This window comes from Trematomus bernacchii, unplaced genomic scaffold (assembly GCF_902827165.1).
Source record: "Trematomus bernacchii unplaced genomic scaffold, fTreBer1.1, whole genome shotgun sequence".
NCBI lineage: Eukaryota > Metazoa > Chordata > Actinopteri > Perciformes > Nototheniidae > Trematomus > Trematomus bernacchii.
The window spans coordinates 1,005,159-1,029,596 of NW_022987387.1; positions in this window are offsets into that span (position 1 = coordinate 1,005,159).

Below are 24,438 nucleotides of genomic sequence, written 5' to 3' on the forward strand. Positions count from 1 at the left end.
TCACATCTACTGTCATCTAAATCCTTCTCTGAGTCCTTCTCTAAATTGGTATCAAGTTCATTTCCTGACCCTGAAGCAGAAGAAAATAAAGTTGCTGAGTGTTGCTACTTCATCATACCTTGTCGCAGAAATGTGATTAAACATTTAAACACACAGTTCCTAATCCCTTTGATTGACTGAAAGTACATTTAGTGTCTAGAAAGTTGAAGAAATATGAACTAGCTCACCAGATGAATCAAAAAGAAGAGCTAATGCTTCACTTGTGGTCAACAGAGCCCTCTGTCTCATGCGGTCCGCCATCTTTGTATGTAGCGTCAAAAATGCCTAAGTCAAAGAGATGACTTAGGCAGATAGTGATTTTGGACTCTAAAATGCGTTCTGATGGCTGAGGACATAGGCAATAAGGCAGGGTGATGCAGCAGTGGTAGGAGAGAAAAGTTAGGCAGATATCACAATTTGGCCAAAAAATGACTTGGGCAATTATGCTATTAGGCTAACGTTATGTAATATATATATTGTGGCGGCTTAATCCCCAGTTACATTTGAGTCGCCGAGAGGCTAAACTTGGCTATAAACTGTGACGCGTTTTTCGAAGAGAAAGTCCATATTGAAGCAATATAGTTTTAAGGATATTTAATAAACAAAATCAAAACATAGTAACTATGGACAAAACGGTCAACAGAAAAACTGACAGCACAAGCTCACCCTCTGTCATCAGCACTCGACATCAAACAGGTGACTTATATAACCAAACCACACCCATGTGACAATTACCGGAAGTGCTCAACAAACAAATAAAGGTGACTTAAACGAATAATAATAATACAAATAATGAACTTGAGCCAAGTAGCGTTATGGCACCTACAATACCGGCCCCTAATTATCATTTCACAAAATTATAATTACTATAATAAATGACAATACACACAAAATATAAGTCCAGGTCTCTTTCTTGAATTATTTGTTCAGAGTTCATATACTGCAGTCTTTTGGAAAAGTGATCATCTTTACTCACTAATCAGTATCAGTAAAATGCTTAGTGTGGTTTGTGTGTGTGAAGGGGGTAGGAGACGAAAAATTAAATAGGCAAAAATAGTCCATTTAGACTTGGCAAAAGTCCTCCGACTCCTGAAGAAGGCTAACTTTGTTAATTGGTCTGCTCAAGAAACCAGTCTTGGTCTTGATCCGAAGCATACGCACGAGTCCCTTTTTGTCAACGATGGTCTCAGCAACTTTTCCAGTAAGCCAGGAGTTCCGAGGCGCTGAGTCATCCATAATGATCACGATGTCTCCTGGCGTGAAGTTGCGTCTGATTTTTGACCATTTCTGTCGTTCTTGAAGTAGGGGAAGATATTCTTTAATCCACCTTTTCCAGAATAAGTCTGACATATACTGAACTTGTCTCCACCTGCGGCGAGCGTAAATGTCTTCCTTTTGAAACTGTCCTGGTGGCAGGGATGGTGTTGTCTTAAGGAGCAAAAGATGATTCGGTGTCAGTGCTTCTAGGTCGTTTAGATCTGTAGAAGCTTTGGTGATTGGACGGCTATTGAGAATAGCTTCTGCTTCACATAAGACTGTGTTAAGTCCCTCTTCGTCGAGACTTTGTACATTCAGAGTGGAGTTGAGAACCTTTCGTACTGATCTGATTAATCTTTCCCAAACACCTCCATGATGTGAGCCAGCTGGGGGATGGAAGATCCAGTTAATTCCTTTCTGGAGAAGTGTATTGTGGATCTGACCTTGATTCCAACTTTCAATTGCCTCCTTCAACTCTCGTTCGGATCCTACAAAATTAGTGCCATTGTCAGATCTGAGTTCCTTGACTTGACCACGTCTAGCTATAAAGCGCCGTAGCGCATTGATGAATGAATCAGTGTCAAGAGATGATGCCATTTCAAGGTGAATTGCTCTTATTGCTAAGCATGTGAAAATGACGCCATAACGTTTCACAATGCTCCTTCCACGCTTCACTCCAAAGGGTCCGAAATAATCAACTCCAACATATGTGAATGGAGGTTCATCAGGAGAGACTCTATCCAGGGGCAAATCCGCCATCTGTTGTTGTCCAGGAGTAGCATTTATACGCCGACAGACTACGCATTTCGACAACGTTCTTCTTATTGCTACAGTAGCTCCAGGAATCCAATATTGTTGGCGTAGTCGGGATAACATATGGTTGCGACCACCATGACCCACTTCTTCATGAACATTTCGCAGAATAAGATCGGCAATGTGAAAGTCTTTAGCCACTATGACAGGATGTTTCATATCCTCCGGCATTGCTGCCCGGCTAAGTCGTCCACCAACCCGTAACACATTATTTTCCAGGATGGGGTTGAGTTTATGAAGGTGGCTGGTTTTCTTGACGTTTATTCCTTTTCTCAGATTTGAGATTTCATCGGCGTACCTCTTTCTTTGGCAAAAACAGATTACCTCTATTTCAGCGTTTGCCAGTTCTTCAACTGTGAGACCATTGTTTTCTTGCCTGTCGAGATTCCCTCTCTCCTTTTGTGATAGGCCTCTTTGATGTATGTTATCTGGAATTAGTTGAGCAAGAACAACACTTTCTCTTTCTGCTGCGATTCAAAATAAGTCTTTTAAGTCTGAGCATCCATGCTACTGCCCTTTTTAAACCATTCCAAGAGGAAAAGTGGTGGATTAATTGGTTGACAGGATCCATTTCCTCGGACATGATCTGAGTAGTGTTAACGGTTATGCTCCTGACTTCAGAGTCCTTTAGTGAGATTACTTTCAATCCATCAGGGTTTTGGGGCCACTCTTCTTGAGGTCGAAGTAGAAACTGAGGTCCGGACAACCAGATTTCTTTCTTCAGAAAATATTTTACAGTCGAACCTCGTGAAGCCATGTCTGCTGGATTGTCTATGGTGTTAACATATCTCCACTGTAGTGCATTTGATACTTTGACAATTTCCGAAACTCTATTGGCCACAAAGGTTCTGAACCTTGAGGTGTTATTGTTGATGTATTTGAGTACGGAAGTGCTGTCTGTCCAAAATACAGAATCTGATAGTTCCATCTGTAGCTCCCTTCTTAACATGGTGTCTATTCAGCTTGCCATGGTAGCGGCAGTCAGCTCCATGCGAGGGATAGTGGCTGGTTTTAACGGAGCCACTCTTGCTTTTCCCATTACGAATCCACAATGTGAATGGCCAGAGTTGTTCTGCAGAAACAGGTAACTTACAGTTCCATAACCCTCTTCGCAAGCGTCAGCGAAATGATGCAATTGAGCAGATGACACCGTTCCAAAGTCGGTAGGTTTGAAGCTTCTGTCAACCTTGAAGTCTTCCAGCTTATGAAGGTCTTGGGTCCAACTCATCCACTCCCGCACGATAGATTCTGGTAATTTATCGTCCCAGCCAAGCTTTCTCCTACACAAATCTTGCAGGATCTTTTTTGCAGTGAGGACAACTGGTGCCAATATTCCAAGGGGATCATACACTGAACTGACGCTTGAGAGAATCCCCCTTCTTGTGAGCGGCCTATCTTTCAAGATGATTTTGAACTTGAAGACGTCAGACTGAACGCACCATTGTACACCCAGCACTCTCTCCACTGGAAGATTGTCATGGTCCAAATCCAGATTTTTTATTTCCTTTGCTCTCTCCATTTCAGGTATGGCAGCCAACACATGCCGACTGTTACTTATCCATTTTGTTAGTAGAAAGCCTCCCTTGGAACAAATGGCTCGTAGTTCATGATAAAGGGCTGTTGCCTCTTCTTCTGAAGCTGTTGAAGTGAGACAGTCGTCTACGTAAAAGTTATTCATAATTGTGTTTATGGCTTGAGGGCTGAACTGTTCTAGATTGTCTTCAGCGCATTTCCTAAGGGCAACATTTGCACAGCTTGGGGATGAGGTTGCTCCGAAGAGATGCACGGTCATTCTATATTCCACCAGGTTCTGACTGCAGTCTCCATCAGGCCACCAGAGGAACCGTAACAAGTCACGGTCTTCACTTGGAACTTTCACTTGGTGAAACATGGCTTCGATGTCTGCAGTGATGACAACAGGATCTTTACGGAATCTAGACAAAACTCCCAGCAAGGTACTGGTCAGATCCGGCCCCTGGAAGAGCTGAGAATTTAGTGAAACTCCCCGAAATGTTGCTCCACAGTCAAACACTACTCGAAGTTTGTTCTTTTGTGGATGCAAAACTCCGTGATGTGGTAGATACCATTTTTTGCCGTCTCTACGTTCCAAGACATGATCCGGTACTTTCTCTGCGTGGCCTTTAGATATCATCTCAGACATAAAGTTGGTATAATCAGAATGAAAGGAAGGATCTCTCTTAAATCTTCTTTTAAGGTTCAGAGTGCGTTGCTCAGCAACACCTTTATTGTCGGGCATGCATATTTCCTTTTCTCTCAATGGTAATCCAATAGAATAATGTCCATTGACTAGGTGGGCAGATTTTGAAACCAGATCCAAGAACTGTTGGTCTTCCCTGGAAGGTTCTTGGTTGTCTCTCCCACATTCGGGAAAGTGAGTCATAAATTGCTGTTCCCACAGCTTGTCAAGTTGCACAACTGATGTTCTGTTTACACTTATTGAAGTTTTGTCCTGAGTATCATCAGGACATCCTCCTAATGGTCCATTAACTGTCCATCCGAGCATGGTTTTTACGGCATAAGGTCCATCCCCCACACTCCTGATTACATCAATTGGTTCAAGGGCCTTTGGAACATCTGAACCAATCAGCAACTCAATTTCAGCGTCAATTTCAGGTAGACAAACATCCCTCAAATGCAACCATTTATTGATGTCGTTTTGACGTGGAATATTTCCTTTGTGCACGGGCATAGTCTTCTGAGTGTATATGCCGGGTAGATCACAAAAGTCGCTGTTATCCAGTCCAGCAACCTCTAGGCCTGACACAATGCTGGTTTCAATGACCTTCCTTTGACCCATAGTTCTCAGCAGAATGTTTGACCTTCTTCCTTGGAGGTTAAGTTTGTTCATAAGGCCTAATGTGCAAAACGAAGCAGTGCTGCCTGGGTCAAGAAATGCATAGGTATGCACTGTTGTGTTCCCCTTTTTGGCTTTCACTTGGACTGGTACTATGGAGAGTTTGCAACCATCTTCACCGGCCCCAGTAAGGCCACCTGTCTGAATTGAGGCTTCAGCAGTGTTTGCAGATGCTTCTTCCATTTCCTCCTGCTCATTTTCCATTTCCTTTCTTTGTTGGTAGATGTGCAACATTCTGGGATGATTTAAATTGCATATGTTGCACCTCATTCGTTTCCTGCAGTCTCTACTTATGTGTCCCTTACACAGGCAGCCAAAACAAAGACCATTTTCTTTAAGAAATGTGATTTTTTCATGATGTGTCCTCCTTACTAACTGTGGACACATCTCCAGAGCATGTTCACATCTACAATACAAGCAGTTTTTCACAGCAGACAAAATCCCTTTCTCTACAGTGCTTCTGTCATATTTATTTTCTGTAACTTTCACATTGGTTGCAAAGATGCTTCCTCTTGGATGAGGCTGTGGCCTTCTTATGTCTTTGCTTACGGGAGGGGGGTCTTTAATGTCCCCAAATATGGGATCTGTAGCAATTTTTACTTGCCTTTCAAGGAATTCCACAATATCCTTGAAGGCAGCTCTTTGGTGGTGTTTTTCCTGGATGTCACATGCTACAGTTCTCCATAAATCCCTCAGCCTATATGGAAGTTTCTTTAAAATGGCTAGCATGTTTGCTGGAATGTTGAGCTCAAACATGTAGTTTACATCTTCCATCGCATTGCAACATCCTCTAAGGTAGACCGTGTATGCCTGTAGAGCCCTTGTGTCCTCAGCCATTATTAATGGCCATGAAAGAGCCCTTTCCATGTATGCTGTAGCAATTTTATGTTCATTGCCAAAGTTCTGTTGTAGTAACCATTTGGCCTTGTTGAATCCACTGTCTGAGGCCATATGTTGGCAACTCCGTACAAGGTCTCTGGGCAGTCCTGTTGTATATTGCTCCAGGTAGTAGAGGCAGTCTCTGGGGTTATTGTTTTTGCTTTCAATATTGAATTCGAAAGATCTCACAAATGTTTGGTACTGAAGTGGGTCACCATTAAACACTGGAATGTCTTTCTTGGGCATGGATGATAGACACTGTTGCTGGATTAATAAAGCGGTTATTTCATTTTGTTTTTCCATGACTGAAAATATATTGCACTTGTCACTGTTGCTTGTGGCAGTTACTGGATCTGGAAATGTTACATGTAGATTTTCATCGAGATTCCTGATGCCTGCATTGGGTGTTAGGGGAGCTGTATCAATGTTAGTGACAGCTCTGTCTGTGGTGGTTATGATTGGTTGTTTTAATGTTACAAACTGTATTTCCCTTTGTCCCGTTTCAAAATATGACTGCATGCCATTGGATGATATAGAACAATTAGCTGATCCCCTGGGGGCTGCTAACACTTTCATTTTTGCAATGGTGGCAGCAATGTTTCCTTCCAATTCCATTTGCTCCTTTTTCCTCCTCAATTCCTCCTTTTTCTTCCTCAATTCCTGCTCCTGTGCTTCCAGGACATGTTTGTCCTTTAGGAGTTTTTGGAGTACTTTCATGGCTGCCACTTCGGCCTCAGCTTTTATGTGTGCAGATGCGGTGCTGGAAACTCTTGAGCTTTGCCTGCTTTTTCTGCTACCAATGTTTGATATGCTGTCACCAGGTTGTATATCATCTTGTGTGCATGATGTAGCCTTCATGTTTGACGGGGGAAAGAGAACGTCCTGCTGAGCCTCAGTGTGTTCGAATTGCTCCTTTACATTGGCAGGTGCCTTGTCTGGTAGAATGAGAGGAATATCTGTGTTTGCAGCGATTGGTTCATTGGCAGTCACATGACCTGTTTGCAGAAAGGGCCTCCTCCCAGTTTCCAAGAGCCATTGTCGTACATCCTCCATAAAATCATTGTTATGTTTTGTTATTTGTTGAAACCAGTTATTTTGTATTTCCAGGTCGTCTTCGGAAAGCAACATAATAACTGATTAATGTGCTGTTTTTGCATTTTCATATTGATGAATTAATTTGTCCAGTTTGAGTTTAACATCCTTTGCATTTTCATCATTTTTCATTAGATGTTTGATTTCCTGTGTGCGTCCTTTAATCTTCTGCACGTTTGACTGACATTCTTTTTGCAGTTGTTCGATTTTCCAAGCCAAGGCTTTACTAGTAAGCTTGACAGTCCTTTTTTCCATTCCATCGTTTGTGTCACTCATATTTGATGCAATATGTGTGGTGCCTTAGCATTTAAAGTAACACGACAGTGTTCACTGGTATGCAACTTAAACCAGCGGGGCCCGGCCGCCACAGCAAAACAAACAATTCGAAAACTTCCGCCGCTCACGGCATAACAAGCACACACCACCGCCGCTCACAGCACATAACAAAACTTCCGCCGCTCACGGCATAATAAACACACAACAAAAGCCAAAGTCCCCAATGGACAAACGGTCACGCTTCCCAAACTGTGTCCAGCAAAAATACACAAGAAAGGAAATAATCGTGCCTACCGCTTTTAGCTTGTTGTGCGATGCAGTCAATGAGTGTCCATCAGTGAGTCCTCGTGGCTACTCCAATCCATATCGATTAGGGAAAAACGGTCCGAAGGTTCCAAAGGTACAGAATGTTAAATCCGTTATCCAAAGCGTCCAAGCGATCCGTAAGCTTAGGAAGCCGGCCGGTCCGTCCAGTTCGGTCTCTGATGGGAATCACCGAGTTTTTTCTGTTGACTTAATGTGGCGGCTCAATCCCCAGTTACATTTGAGTCGCCGAGAGGCTAAACTTGGCTATAAACTGTGACGCGTTTTTCGAAGAGAAAGTCCATATTGAAGCAATATAGTTTTAAGGATATTTAATAAACAAAATCAAAACATAGTAACTATGGACAAAACGGTCAACAGAAAGACTGACAGCACAAGCTCACCCTCTGTCATCAGCACTCGACATCAAACAGGTGACTTATATAACCAAACCACACCCATGTGACAATTACCGGAAGTGCTCAACAAACAAATAAAGGTGACTTAAACGAATAATAATAATACAAATAATGAACTTGAGCCAAGTAGCGTTATGGCACCTACATATATATATATATAGATATAATGTTACAAATATGACAGTAAAGGGTAGCCAGCAAAGACAACTTTTACTTTATTAAGATTATTATCGTTTGAATATTTTTAAATGCATTAGATTATATTTACTTTAATCTTGGTTTTAAAATGTTTTAATTTAGTCAATTAATAAGTTAATTTAAAGGAGATGTGTCATGGCCATTTCCACTGATCATAATTCCATTGTTGAGGTATACTAAAATAGATTTATATTGTGCAATTTTCCAAACTCACATTGGTTTCTCATACAGCATCTCTGTAAACTACGTGTATTCACTGAATTTCACTCTCTGCCTTTAACGGCTCGTTGTAGCTCCAATAGCTCCAGCCCCCACCCTCCCTGTGAGCACAGTGTGCTCTGATTGGTCGGGACGTTGTGAATCGCGCTGAGCTCCGTGGAGGTGTTGTTTCCTTTTTTAGGATACATAGCGAAACACAGCCAAACTCATCCTGAGCACACACAAACTCACAGCCGAAGTAAAAACAATAAGTGTGGCTTGATATTGAGTAAGAAAAAGGTTGATAAACGCTGTGAGAATGGGTCTGCAGAGAGAATTTCGCCGCGATCCCAACTGTCTGTTATCAGCCTGCAGCCAGGGAGGAGAAATCAGCAGAGTGTGTGTGTGTGAGGAAGTCCGTGGATTGGTCAATTTGGACCAATTAGCGGGGGCTTAACGTAACGGCTCCGCGGACGTAACGTAAAGGCTCCACGGATTGGTCCATTTCGTTCCGGGCACCGCATGACCGTATCGCGTCACAGCTCTGGGCGTGGCTACTGGGTGTTCACACGTCACAATGTCCAGGAAGAACATGGAAGAACATGAGAAAGTTCCAGCGAGGCGTTTTGGGGAGGTATTTTCTGTGTTAGAGTTTTACTCGCTACAGGGTGTACTTTGAGGGTTTTTGACTCTGCAGACCATTTACATGCATAAAAACCTTCATAACACACAAGGGGACGGGTAATAACCGGAAAAGCATGACATGTCTCCTTTAAGTCTCACTTTGCTGTCAATAAATATACACCATGAGGGAGGATATGACATGCATGTCTATATATTGTTGGTCAATGGGACACATCTTTTTCTTGTATTGGATTACACCGAACACTCCGTTTGAATGTAGGGAGTTTATGTTGATTGGTTATGTTGGTATGTCTGGATCGCAAAATAAATACTAGAAAATGCATTTCCTGCTGAAAATAAGTGTGAATGCTGTAAACTGTACATTTGTTGCTGAATTTAGCTGGAAAAGCTGAATATTTTATTTGTTGAATGGTCTCTGTAGTTGCTTTTAGCTACAATGTATTTTATTTTATTTTGTAAAGCACTTTGAATTGCCGTGTGCTGAAAGGTGCTATATAAATAAACTTGCCTTGCCTTACAGAACTCCTTTTTAAAATTATTTCAACCATTTGTAACATATTTACTCAAAATAGCTCTTTCAGTAAACTATTTTCTCCTATAAATTGAAATACTCACATGTTACAAACACCATATCTCCACACACTACAAAAAGAACATCTCCATATATTCGCCGTTTAAATCCCACTGTTACTTAGAACAACAGTAAAAACCAGCAGAGAGCATACTAACAGATCACAAAAATGTAAATTGACTCAAGAGTAGGCCTATGATTTCTTTCTATTATAATTATTACTATTATCACTTTTAGTGAACACTTATTCGTATTATCTAAATGCCTTGTCCTTAATCCAGACATGCAAATAGTTTGAGTGTAATAATGTGTTTTTCCCTATTAGTCCAGCAGATATGTGAAAGAATTGTGCTTTTGATGATAAAAACATGAAATTTGGCACACTATTAGAGCATGCCCTAAGAAAGATTTTTGGCTATAGGGCCATCGCAAATTTGTCCATTGGTTGTTATTTTACCAGTAGCTTAGGATCTAGACCACCTAGGATCTTGATTCTGGTGGCTAATCCTACTTTTTCAAGGATGGGGAATGCATTGGTACTATTTACAACATGCTAGAATGCAGCTAACTATATGTATCTGGTATTCAGGGAACAAAATACACAGTAAACCATTAACATATTTATTTTGGTGACGTAATACATGTTACATAATATATATGTAATATTACAGGTTTTCAACTAAATGCAGAGTTAGTTCTGAAAACCCAGTCCACCACAGTGGCAAAGGGCACTGTACTGAATTGCTACCTTGACACATTTGCATTGTCCACTGCACCCCTTTTTGCATCCACAGCGGAGGAGTTCACGACAGGCCTGGTAATGTGGTCCAGTAAACTTCCCATCCACCTGTGGCCTTCCTCTTCCACCCCCAGTCACCTGGGGATGGGAGTTCAGGGGCTGCAAACATCATCTGTCCCCAGCAGTGACCAGCTTGGAAGGCAGCTCTCTTTGTGTGCTGAATCAATGCTGCTTGTGTTGGGGGGAATCCTTCAATTGTTCTACCTTTCTGGGTGAAGAGCTACTTGCGTGCCTGATTGACTGACTCCTGGCTGCTAGTGCGGTCATACAGCAATACCACAAATCGCTCCAGAGGCTCCATCCAGTTGTGTACGGAGTCTGGGGTGGCAGCCAAGGCACAGAAGGCTCTAGTGACATCATCAAACGTCATCCTTGTATCCCACGCCGTCTTCTTGCCCCTGCCACCAAAAGATGACACTGTCACATCCAGTAAATGCATGGAACATTGGTAAGGCTATGCATCGATCTGGACCTAGTGATCTCGCCATCTCATGAGCTGCTAAATGCCGAAAACTCTTCCCAGCTCCAAAGGCAACCCACAGCAGTGATGTTGAGGGATTGGGCTGCTGTGATTGCCAGTACTACCACATCCGTGTCAATTGTGCGTATTGACACCTTGCTATACCCTTCCTTCACAGCATCTCCTAGGTGCAGTAGGATGCGGGTATCAGCCTCCTCATGTGTGCATGTTGCAAGTACTGATTATTTGTTTGCCAGTGTTGAGGGCTGTCACACTGGTTGCCAGGAAGAAGAACAGTTCAGCCTTCTTGTCTTCAATGCGCAGAAACTCTGGCCAGTTTCCAGGAATGACACTGGATGGCTCAACGCGTCTATGAACTCCCTTCCCTCTCTTGCTGCGTGTTTCAGCCTTCAGACCTTCGGGGAAATATTCATCCCACACGACATCAATTCTGCTGACATGCTCCAGCTGAGACAGGATGTATGGTGAGAACGCTTTCTGCGCATAATAAAAAAACGTCTTAGCAGCACCAGGTCGTAGCATGTTCACAAGAGTAGCCCCATCAAGAATGAGGCCTTAACTGTGGGGTGGGATGCATTCTCTTGTAAAGAAATCAGGTCCTCCAAACAGCCCACCAAGTCTGACTGGTACCAGTTCTGAGCTTGCCCATTTGTGACAATGATGATCGATGGACATGCCTGGTTTTCAAGTTTATTATATTTCACATAATTAATCCCAAAAAACTCATCCAGACTTCCATCACGTATCTCAGATACAATGTACAGCCTAGAGAACAGAGAACAGTCATTCTTCAGAGATGAGAGCTGTTGTTGGGACCTGGACTTCTCTCGGACTGGAGGCTGGCTGAATAGAGGGAGGTTTTTCCTTTTAATGGGATCTTTGATGGGCTTTGTCTGTTTGACCAGGCGCTCACTGACATACAGTGGAGGAAATAAGTATTTGATCCCTTGCAGATGTTGTAAGTTTGCCCACTTACAAATAAATTAACAGTCTATAATTGTAATGGTAGGTTTAATTTATCAGTGAGAGTAAGAATATCAAAAAGAAAATCCAGAAATTGACATTATCTGAAAGATACAATTTGATATACATTAAACTGTGGGAAATAAGTATTTGATCCCCTTGCAAAACATGTGTTAGTACTTGGTGGAGAAACCCTTGTTGGACAGCACAGAGGTCAGACACTTCTTGGAGTTGGTCTCCAGGTTTGTGCACATCTCAGGAAGGATTTTGGTCCACTCCTCTGTGAAGTTCCTCTCCAAATCCTTAAGGTGTTGAGACTGATGCTTGGCATCTCAAAACTTCAGCTCCCTCCACAGATTTTCTATGGGATTAAGGTCTGGAGACTGACTAGGCCCATCCATCACCTAAATGTGCTTCTTCTTTAGCAGCTCCTGTGTTGCCTTGGCCGTATGTTCAGGTTTATTGTCCTGCTGGAAGACCCCTCCATGACCCATTTTCAGTGTCCTGGCTGAGGGAAAGAGGCTATTGGCCAAGATGTTACAGTACATGGCCCCGTCCATCCTCTCCTCGATGCAGGGAAGTGGTCCTGTCCCCTTAGCAGAGAAACACCCCAAAGCATAATGTTTCCACCTCCATTTTGGTCTCATCTGACCACATCACCTTCTACCAAGCCTTCTCTGAATCATTCAGATGTTCATTGTCAAATTTCAGACCGGCCTTTCATGTTCTTCTTGAGCAGGGGACCTTCAGTCGCTGCAGGGTTTGATCCATTATGGTGTAGTGTGTTACCAATAGTTTTCTTGGGTCTGTGGTCCCAGCTGCCTTGAGATCATTAACAAGTTCTTCCTGTGTAGTTCTTGGCTGATACCTCACCTTTCTCATGATCATCAATACCCCAAGGGGCGAGATCTTGTGTGGAGCCCCAGACCGAGGGTGATTGATTGTTGATTGATGTCCATTTTTTTTCCTTCCATTTCCGAATAATGGCACCAACAGTTGTCACCTTCTCCCCAAGCTGCTTGCTGATGGTTTTGTAGCCAATCCCAGCCTGGTGCAGGTCTGCAATCTTGTCCCTGAGGTCCTTAGACAGCTCTTTAGTCTTGCCCATGGTGGAGATGTTGGAATCTGATTGATTGATTCTGTGGACTGGTGTCTTTTATACAGGGAACAAGTTGATATGAGGGGTAATTTCTAAAGGAAATTGACTTATGTAACCGGTCTGTGGGAGCCAGAATCCTTGTTTTTTGCAAGGGGATCAAATACTTATTTCCCACAGTTAAATGCAAATAATTGTTTATCTTTTATATAATGTAATTTTCTGGATTTTCTTTTTGATATTCTTACTCTCGCTGTTAAAATAAACCTACCATTAAAAGTATAGACTGTTCATTTCTTTGTAAGTGGGTGAATTTACAAAATCGGCAAGGGATCAAATACTTATTTCCTCCACTGTAGGTGTCATACCCGTCCTGTCCAAGTTTCTCAATCTGGTTCAGAGTGTCAATGACTGCTGCATCTGCAAGGTCTCTAGTATCCAGTACAAGAAGATATACACTGCTCTTTTCACAGAATGGATTGCCCATGTCTTCTATAGCACCAGTTAGTGCTTTAAGATCTCGTGCAAATGCCATTTGTGCATGTTTGGTCTGCTCATGGTGCCGGGTGTCAGTCTTCTTTCTCTTCTCAGTGGAGGCCTCAAACTCTCCAACCACACGTGCCATCTCGGGGCCAGACACCATCCAGCGTCGCAGAGCTGCAGGGTTCTCTGTCAGGCCTACAGCACCACCATCACCTTTCACAGAGGCATTGTTCTGCTCGTGGGCCTGGTCAATGGCAATAGCAGAGAAGCTGCATGTCGTCTTCTTCACAGCCTTTCCTTTCAGAAACTGCCCATGGAGATCAGGATGGTTATCTTTTAGCACAATCATGTCACGTAAGTGGACTGGAATCCATCCGGTATAGTGGGTGTGTCCCAGAGAAAGGAACCAAGGCACACTCTTGGTCAAGGCATTTATGTAGAGTAGGAAGTCGGCCTCTCTTATTGATCGCACATAGATCATCAACTCTATTTCCAGCTGCAGGATGATAGACCAGAAGTGGAACTGGGAACATGACACTGCTCTTGTCCACCCGCTACCCCTCCAGGAGGTCACCAAGTACCTTGAGTGCTGCCATCTCAATGTGAAACCCAACAAACATCACAATAAAATGATCTTCACTGTTTACAGTGACGACAATCAAGGAGTCGTCACTGTCTTAACGTAATCACCCTTTTAAACCTATGCCATCTCTGACGGGCTTTCTCAGAAAGTCTTCACTTACTACACACTCCCTTATCTTTCTTACAGTGCAGACGCTTTTCCGCTTGCTCTTGCCTCTGCTTACTTTTTATGCTGATTTTCCTATTCTTATTCTCTGAAAACTTCGAGCAGCGGCTCCTGGACATTAACTTATCACTGGGACAGTTATTCTTCGTAAATAGACGGAGGGTTTCAGCCATATTTCAACATTTTTACGACGAGCCTGGTAGGCTACTGCATGCTATTTAGCTTAAGCTAGTTGGTAGCAAAATGCCTCCGTTCTCTACAGATGACTTCCACAAACTTCTACAGAAGATGGCTGTGTTGGAAATGAAAATGCAACGGTTGGAAGTTAACATGGAAGTGAATGGACTATGTTGTGGGAATAACACCACTTTACCAGTGTTGCAAAATAATGGAAAAGGGTATGCTAACTCACAGCTAGTTAGCAGCTACAAGGTTTCCAAGGAACAGGAGGGCTGTGTACTGGGTAATAAATCTACAAGTGGTAGTCCTCCCTGGAACTCTCTGGGTGCAAAGCCTAAGAGTAAATCATTTCCATGGGATTTGGGAGGACGAATAACATTCAGAGCCCAGCGCTCTGAAATCTGTGATGCGACCGGCTGGCCTGCATTGTTATCACCCAGGAAGAGTGCCTCTTCAACCCCTATTCATACTAGGAAACAGCCGTGGACAGCTGCTAAAGGGAGAACTACAAACAATCCTCCTAAACCACCAAGTGTGCCAATCCAGAACAGATACGCTCCGCTGACCGAGAACCGGAGATCTCTTTCTGATGACCTGGATAACCTGTCCTCTTCACACAGCAGGGTAAGGACCAATAGCTACTCCAAAAGTAAAAGGCTAGAGGCAAAGCTAACGACTGGGCCTGAAACTCTGATTGTGGGTGACTCTGCTGTAAGAGATGTAAAAAGTCTGTGTAGTAAGAACAACACCAAAGTACTCTGTTTTTCCAAGGATATGGTCTCTGACTTGGCTGAGAAGATCCTGCATATTGGGGCTGAACATCCGACTGTCAAGAATGTGGTACTACATATTGGAACAAATGATGTTGTGAAACAACAGTCAGAAGCGTTGAAAGAAGACTTTAAATGTCTGTTGGAAACTGTCAGCTTTCTAAATGCGGAGGTGTTCATCAGTGGCCCTCTACCGCCAGTCAGAAGAGGAGTGGAGAGATTCAGCAGACTGTTTGCACTGAACACGTGGCTTTCAACTGCCTGTACTGACCATTCTGTCCATTTTATTGACAATTTAAACTTTTTCTGGGATCGCAGACATCTTTTTAAGGCAGATGGAGTTTGCCTGAACAAGTCAGGAGTGAAATTGTTTATCTCTAACATATTCAACTGCCTGCGTCAGCAATCTGTTCCCTCTGCCAAGGACAAGCGGCAAGAGGAATCAAAACAGGAGAAAGACACAACACATCCCGCAGAAAACCCTGAAGAAGTATCACTGCACCCGCCTGAGGAATGTTCTGATTATGGGAGACCTATGACACAAATGGAGGAGTCTCCACTGCCCGTCACCCCCCCTGTCAACGCCTTTGAGGATACTCTTCATTCATCCCCCAGCTCTCTCTACTCTCCGCTCACCCTTTCACCCTCGCCCTCCCCCCTGGAGTTCGATGACCGCATGAAGGCGATACGCAGGGTTGGCAGCATGTCCTTTACCCCCGCCCCTCAACGACGCCCACCAAAATCACTGAAGACAAGACGCGCACCATCTCCCCCGTCTTCATCACCATGCCTACCACAATCATCCAAACCAAAACAATACAAGGAAGATGGAAGCAGATTTCCAAACCCCCCTTCCTACAGTGTAGCCCTCACCCTGCCTTCCTATGATGAGAGGAGCAGGGTGGTGGGTCCTCCCTCCCCTTCAAAGCCTGATAGGGATGTGTGTGTACAAAACGCTGCAAACTGATATTTGCTGGGTCCAGGCTCAAGGGCGTATGGCACTCTCAACTTTTCCAAGGACATGCCGGGGCCCTTCCTGCCAGTAGCTTTGCCGATATCTGTGTTGATAGGTAATAGATTAAGAGCAGTGAATCATCTTAGATACAGGAAGCGCTCAAATGTTTTTGTGAGTTTATCAAATTTAGCAGTGACTCCATGTCAGCCACAGCTTGTTACAAAAAACCTGACTGATAGTGTGTTTAACGAACTTAAACTAGCTTTATTAAATGTCAGGTCTTTGGCAGGAAAAACATTTTTAATCAATGATTTTATCACTGAGCACAATCTCGATTTTATGTTCTTAACAGAAACTTGGATTGAACAAAATAACAGTGCAGCTGTTCTTATCGAATCAACCCCTCCCAACTATAGTTTTATGAGTCAGGAAAGAATGCATAAGAAAGGAGGTGGAGTTGCTATTTTGTTCAATGATTCCCTTCAATGCAGGAAGACATCTTATGGGAACTTTGCTTCTTTTGAATATGTGGCCCTTCAGCTGAAATGCTCCTCTCGAGCTCTGTTCCTAAATATCTATAGACCACCCAAATACTGTGCAAGCTTTTTTGATGATTTTACCGAGTTGCTGTCTATAGTGTGTATTGACTTTGACCGTCTAGTCATTGTTGGTGATTTTAACATCCATGTTGACAACCCCCAGGACAGAGGGGCTAAATAACTGTTTTGTGTTCTTGATAGCTATGGACTGACTCAGCATGTGACGGAGCCCACGCACAATAAGGGGCACACTTTGGACTTAATTATCTCAAAGTGTCTGAATGTCTCTGAGGTTGTGGTGACTGATGTTGCACTCTCTGACCATTCCTATGTTTTCTTTGAGAGCTCTATTTCTGTTCACAAAAATGTTAAAAATTAGGTAACCACAAAGCGATATTTAACTGAAAATACTAGGGAAATGTTTACTCAGAATTTTTCTTCCACACTTGCCCCTGCTAATATCTCAGTAAATGAGCTAGTAGATAATTTTAATTCAAAAATTCAAAATGTTATAGATGCCATTGCTCCAACTAAGGTAAAGGAAGTGTCTGGCAAAAAAATATCTCCATGGAGAAAGGCCATGACCGTGAAAACAGAAAAAAGAGAATGTCGAAAAGCTGAACGTAGGTGGCGAAAAACAAATCTCCAGGTTCACTTTGAAATCTATAAAGAGAGACTTGGCCTTTATAATTTGGAATTGAAAAACGCACTACAGTCTTTCTTCTCTGACATCATTACCGTCGACAGACTAACTAACCCCCCAGTGTCAGTAGCCTCTGAATTTCTATCCGCAATGATTTTGTCTCCTTCTTCACTGACAAAATTCAGAAAATCAGACAAGCAGTCAGTGCCTCTGTATCAAGTACAGCAAATGTGTTGTCCCTATGTCCACCTAATATCAATTCAGACATCATGACACAATTCCATCAGATTAATGATAAAAACCTAGAGGACATTATTCAACTTCTGAAATCCTCCTCCTGCTGCCTTGATATTATTCCAACAGGATTTTTCAAAGATGTTTTTCCTTGCATGGCCTCAGATCTACTTCATATAGTAAACAAATCTCTTCACTCAGTTATTTTTCCACATGCCCTGAAAACTGCAGTCATTAAACCGCTCTTAAAAAAGAATAATCTAGATGCTTCAGTAATGAACAATTACAGGCCCATATCAAACCTGCCATTTCTAGGTAAAATCATTGAAAAAGTTGTTTTTCAACAGTTGAGTAACTTCTTGCATTTAAATAACTGTTTCGATGTGTTCCAGTCAGGCTTTCGTCCAAACCACAGCACTGAGACTGCTCTTGTAAAGGTCTTCAATGACATCCACATAAACACAGACAGTGGCAGAACTTCAGTGTTAGTATTATTAGATCTCAGTGCTGCGTTTGACACTGTTGACCACAACATATTACTAGACCGACTAGAAAACTGGGTGGGACTTTCGGAAACAGTTCTAAATTGGTTTGAATCTTACTTAAAGGACAGAAAAAACGTTGTTTCTATAGGTAAATACACATCTGAGTGTACAATATGACATGTGGGGTACCTCAAGGCTCCATCTTGGGGCCTCTTCTCTTTAACGTCTACATGCTACCACTGGCTCAGATAATTAAGAACAACAAAATAAGTTACCATAGCTATGCAGATGACACACAAATTTACGTAACAATTTCACCAGGAGACTATGCTCCAATTCAAACACTGAGTAAGTGCATTGAACAAATCAATGACTGGATGTGTCAGAACTTTCTCCAATTAAACAAATATAAAACTGAGGTAATGGTTTTTGGAGCCAAGGCAGAACGTATAAAAGTTAGCGCTGAGCTTCAGTCTGCAATGTTCAAAACAACAGATAAAGCCAGAAATCTAGGTGTAGTCATGGACTCTGACCTGAGTTTCAACAGTCACATTAAAACAGTTACTAAATCTGCCTACCTAAAGAACATATCTAGGATTAAAAGACTAATGTCACAGCAGGAGTTGGAAAAACTTGTCCATGCTTAAGTAGACTCGACTACTGCAATGGTGTCTTCACAGGTCTCACTAAAAGATCTATTAGAAAGCTTCAGCTGATTCAGAACGCTGCTGCTCGAGTCCTCACTAACACTAAGAAAGTGGATCACATCACTCCTGTTCTGAAGTCTTTACACTGGCTTCCTGTGTGTCAAAGAATAGATTTCAAAATACTGCTGCTGGTTTATAAAGCTTTGAATGGTTTAGGCCCAAAATACATTTCTGACCTACTGCTAAATTATGAACCATCCAGAACTCTCAGGTCATCAGGGACTGGTCAGCTTTCTGTCCCCAGAGTCAGAACTAAACATGGAGAAGCAGCATTCAGTTATTATGCTCCAAATATCTGGAATAAACTCCCAGAAACCTGCAGGTCCGCTGCAACTCTTACTACTTTTAAATCCAGGGTGAAGACTTCTTTTTGTCGCCGCTTTTAATTGAACTATTCACATCTTAAACTGCTCTGTAACTTTTATCCATGTATTTATTTTCTTTTAATGTTTATTTTATTATCTTTTCTTTTTAATGACTGATTTTAAATGCCATTTTCTTAATGTCTTTCATTTTTTGTAAAGCACTTTGAATTGCCTTGTGTTGAAAGGTGCTATATTAATAAACTTGCCTTGCCTTGCCTTGCCTTGCCTTACTATAAATATCTTACTTTAAATCCAATCCAGGGTTCCTGCAGGTTTCGCCAACTCAAATTTAAGACTTTTTAAGACCTTTTTAAGACCACTTCGAATAGAATTTAAGACCTATTTCACGGCAAGAAAGTATGAAGGAAAATTGCTATGAAAGAAGAAATACGTCCCATAATTACTTACAAATCAAATGTATTCATGTTCAACATAAGAACAATGACTGAACATAACAGCATAACAGTACAGAACTGTGTTAGCCAAAAAGTGTGTATGTGTCTCTGTGTGTGCTTGTGTGTGTGTTAGGGCTGTGCAATTAATCGTATTTTAATCGCAATTACGATTTTGGCCTGCCACAATTACAAAAACAACATAATCGAAAAAGACTATTATTTAGCTTTGCTAGGTTGTGACAGTGCACTACGACATATTTGATCTAATTAATTTTAGTCTAATTTATTTTTATTTATCATATTTATATATGTTTAGTAGCTTGTGGAAGTGCGCTCCAAAATATTTGTTGATCTTGTTTATTGGTATTTATTATTTTGATATTATTTATTTAAATATATCATTTATTTAATTAATTTTTGTATTGGTTTTTCAGTTGAATTATACGTTCAGGGTAATCAACAGTTAAAAAGATACTGTTCAAATTATTATTTGTTTTAAAGTTCAATAAATGGATGTTTTCAAAGTCAATGAATAATGTTATTTAATAATCGTGATATCAATTATTGACCAAAATAATCGTGATTATGATTTTTGCCATAATCGAGCAGTGTGTGTGTGTGTGTGTGTGTGTGTGTGTGTGTGTGTGTGTGTGTGTGTGTGTGTGTGTGTGTGTGTGTGTGTGTGTGTGTGTGTGTGTGTGTGAGAGAGAGAGTGAGTAACAAGAGCTATATTCAGAGCTCTGCTGCCTTGGCTACAATCTTTCATCGTTGCTGTTGTATGATTGGTGTTTAACTACGGTATTTAGCGTATACACTACAGCACCTCCGCTTTTAGGGTTGACGTAGACCCAAACGTCGCCCGGAGGTCCAACGGTGTTGTTGCGGGAGCTGCTGGACTAGCTAACGCTGCACTAGCTAACGCTACATTAGCCAAACAAACGCTAATTTCTTTTGCAAAGGGTGCAGCAGGCTTCAAACACGTTCCCCTCCACTGGTTTCAACCAAGCACTAAATTCGATGTTTTCCAACCAAATACGGTTGAACTTACACTTCCCCATATTTATTTGTAAGTAGATTCGAAGAGACATGAGTTTCTGACTGCCGCTAGCTGAAGCTTGGTTGCTAGGTTACTAGCTGGGTGTTCTCCGTTAAGGGGCCGGGGGAAACAAAGTTAGTGATTACTGGTTCCATGTTGATTTATTTCAATACAAATTGTTGGGGGGAACTGAAAGGCTATTACCGTTACTTCGCAGCCCGGACATTTCCCCCAAAACACATTTTAGACGCGATCGCAACACAGAAGTACCTTTCAAATCCCATCATTTTTAAGACCTTCTAAATCATATTTAAGACCTTTCTTATTTTTTTGGTCATATTTAAGACCTTTTTAAGGCCTTCAATTCAGATGATCAAATTTAAGACTTTTTAAGACTTTTTAAGACCCCGCGGGAACCCTGCCAATCACTTGCCCTATTCTTCGTTTTCTTCAAAACACAGCCTCCACACGGCGGTGGAGCCTTTCACAGCACCCCTGATGCTTTTAGTGCCCCTGGCACGTCCCAACGTCCCTGACGTTTTAGTACCCCAGGCACGTTAGTGTCCCTGACACTTCCCAACGCCCCTGACGTTTTAGTTCCCCTGACACTTTATCGCATGCACATTTACAAGAAATATATCCTTTGCTCCCCCACAACTAACAGCCAACTATATATTTTTACTTTACCTCCTCTTTTCATCCCCCGACACTCACAGTTTTAACAGTCCTATCTCTACCTATGCAGATTTTGGCAGTAAACAACAGGCTTCTGCTCACCTTTGATTTTGGCCCTGTGAGTATTGATAGGAATCCGGAGGAGGTCTCCGCCGTCCTTCAGTCCCTCGGACTTGAAGTCAGGAGTTCCCAATTGTCTTTTTGGAATCACGTCGTGCGTCACCATTTTGTTGTGTTCAAAATTCCAGGAAAGACAGACGACTTCTAAGTTTAACTATTTATTATGAGAGAGCAAAATATATATATTCACTTGGCCAAGTCATAGAAATCACAGACAGCAAAGCTGCAATCTGTCAGTCTATTTCCGGACAAGAGCCTCGAACCTCGTGCGTGCATACATTTTTATTACACAGGGCGTTGCCCGCACATTTATGATTGGTCAAGACTAGCTGAAGAGATACCATGGTTTAGACTTGGTTCTCTTTGGTAGGTGCGCAGACTTAGAAAAAAGTCTCTTGGCAACACAATCCTCCAATCAGCATTCGGCCGGTCTGTGGAAGTCCCTCCCTACTCTGGCGCCATCATGCGTAATTTGTTTTTTCGGAATCTTTCTGCAGATATAGTGGAATCTTCATAATGCTGCTTCCTAGCTGTGTGTGGGAGCGAAGCTCCCATACAACTCAAGGCCGGAGTAATGTCCTGTTTATGAATAACTCTTTGTATTCTGCCAGTGTCTGCACCTGACCTTGCTACTCTGTTATTGCAGGCTAAAACTTTCTTATGAGACTTTTCCCTTTGTTTTCCTATCCAATCCATCAAACCTTGGGATTGGTGATCTTGTCTATTTATTTTATAGTCATAGCAATCTCATGAGCACAATAAGCATATAATGTAATAATAAGAATCCCTCTTGTAATGTTATATAAAAATAGACTCCACAACAGACTATAGCACCCCTTGCTGTTAAATACCGACTATGTGCAATATGTGCACATATATATATATATATATATATATATATATATATATATATATATGCTGTTAAAAACTGTGCAATATATACCTGGCTGCTAAATCCTCAGAACTGTTACAGGGTGTGTATTTTTGTAAAATGTGTAACTTTTTTATTATTTTTGTAAAATGTGTAACTTTTTTATTATAATTTATTTTGTTTATCTTTAGTACTTTGTTATGCATGCTTAGGTAACATTAAGCTGTCTTTGGCTCTTTTCTGCTGTAACAATGTAAATGTCCCCTCTGTGGGACTAATAAAGGTATTCTGATTCTGATTTATGACAAAGGTTCGAATTGAAATAAAAAAGTGACCCTCCAGTCCACACGTATTCATCCAGATGAATCCCAATACATATGATTTTATGAAAATATCTTAAAATAAATACAAATGTATTTATTATAATCGTGTTAGTCCTTGGGCATTGGGATATATTTTTTAAATCCTCTGGAGCAGAGAGAGGAGCTGTGGATTATTGTTATTGATTAATGCATCAGTGTTTCTTAGGTCAAAAACACTAAACTCACAACTTAAAATGAAAGCGTTTAGTTTATTTAATAAAAGAGCACATGTTCAATGTGACAGTAGATATAGATTAGTTGCAATTTGGTGCTATATATATATACAAAAAAAAAAAATTATTTTAATTTTTTTAACCTGTTAAGCCCGAGAGACCGGGGTACTGCCGCAACATCTTGCAGGAAACAGTGTCTGAGGGCATGTTCATTTAATAAAACTATGAATGTTTTATATCCATGTAACGGGAAGAAACTCATCTAACTGATTATTTATTTATTTTTTCAAAAGAAAACCCACAATGCTGACACTGAGCCTCTGAATTAGCAACGAGAGAAAAATGCTAACACCTTACTGCACCGAAAATCACTCACAAAACCTTATTATTTATCTTTTCACCAGATCCAACACATCGATTCACATCGTGAGGTGACACAGAATCGTTTGACACCGACAATACCACTGAATTATACGTATTTGCGACGTTATAAGAAAAAACGGACATCAAAACAGGTGACGCTAGGTAGCTAAAAATGCTAAAATGTTTACCTTGGCTCTGTAGTCTCTCCAAAGTGGTCTTCAATGGCATTAAAACGATGAAAACGCTGCTGAAGTTAATCCATAGGTTAATCTAATGTGTCTGTGTCCCTTTGAAATGATTTCTGATAATCCATGAGCAATGAGACGGATAATCCATGCTTTTCCGTTTCTAGATGTCAGAGCTAGAGTGTAGCTTCACTCTAATGCAAAATTACATGCGCAAAGCCCCCACCTTTTTGTTTCACAATGAGTGTGTGTGGGGGACTCCCCCTTTGATTCTATTGGCTCTAACGGTCAGAAGGAGGTGTCAACCATCAAAATCGACCAATGGGTTCCAGAGATATGGAAAAAAAACATTTCCACCCACATCACCTCAGAGATGGAGTGTTTTTGGCTAAACCTCTCTAAAAAGGTAAAATGTCACTTGTTTTGCATCAATCTTGATACAGGGTACTTATTATATGTTGTACTTTGGATTCCTAAAGCTTTTAGTCTACCTTACCATCATCCAAGGGTAGTTTTCACTATAAGTAAAAAAGAATTGTTGGACGGACACTATCATTTACAGTTTTTTACTATGTAAAATCTGAATTTTCTTTAAAATAAAAAAAATCTATATTGATTCTGACTTTTCTACATCCAACTCACAGGTTTATCATTACTTTGAGAAAAAAGATTATTAATTTAACCCTTTTAGAAGGGAAGATATGGTCATTTGTTCTGGGAATGTCATTTTCGAGCCTGAGACCTGAAAAACAGGCTCAGGGCTTAACAGGTTAACAATTGAGGAGTTAATGTCTTTCAGCATGAATGTGTCCATACCGTAGATATCCTTAGCCCTTGAGGATTTCAGATTGGCAATTACTTCCGCAACCTCTGTCTCAGACACTGACTTTAGAACAGCTGCTGGTTCGCTAGTGTTGACAGTAGGGAGTGCATTTTCTTCCTGAGCTATGAAGCTACTGGCTATGGTAGCCACTGACTCAACAAAATAATAATTGAGTGTAGTTGCCACATCAGCTGGGCATTGCAGAGTTGCGCCCTCAACCCTCAATTCAATTGGCTGTCGTAGTGTTTTGACCAGTTCATTTTTTTATTTGGCTCCATATAGCTTTTGAGTTGCCCTGAGCATTTTCAATAATTGTGATAAAGAAGTCCGCTTTTGCTTTTCTCAGGTCCCTTGTTGTCTTGTTTCTTAGCCCTGCAAATATATGTCTATCATGGGACATCTTTGATTTTATGGCAGTTTTT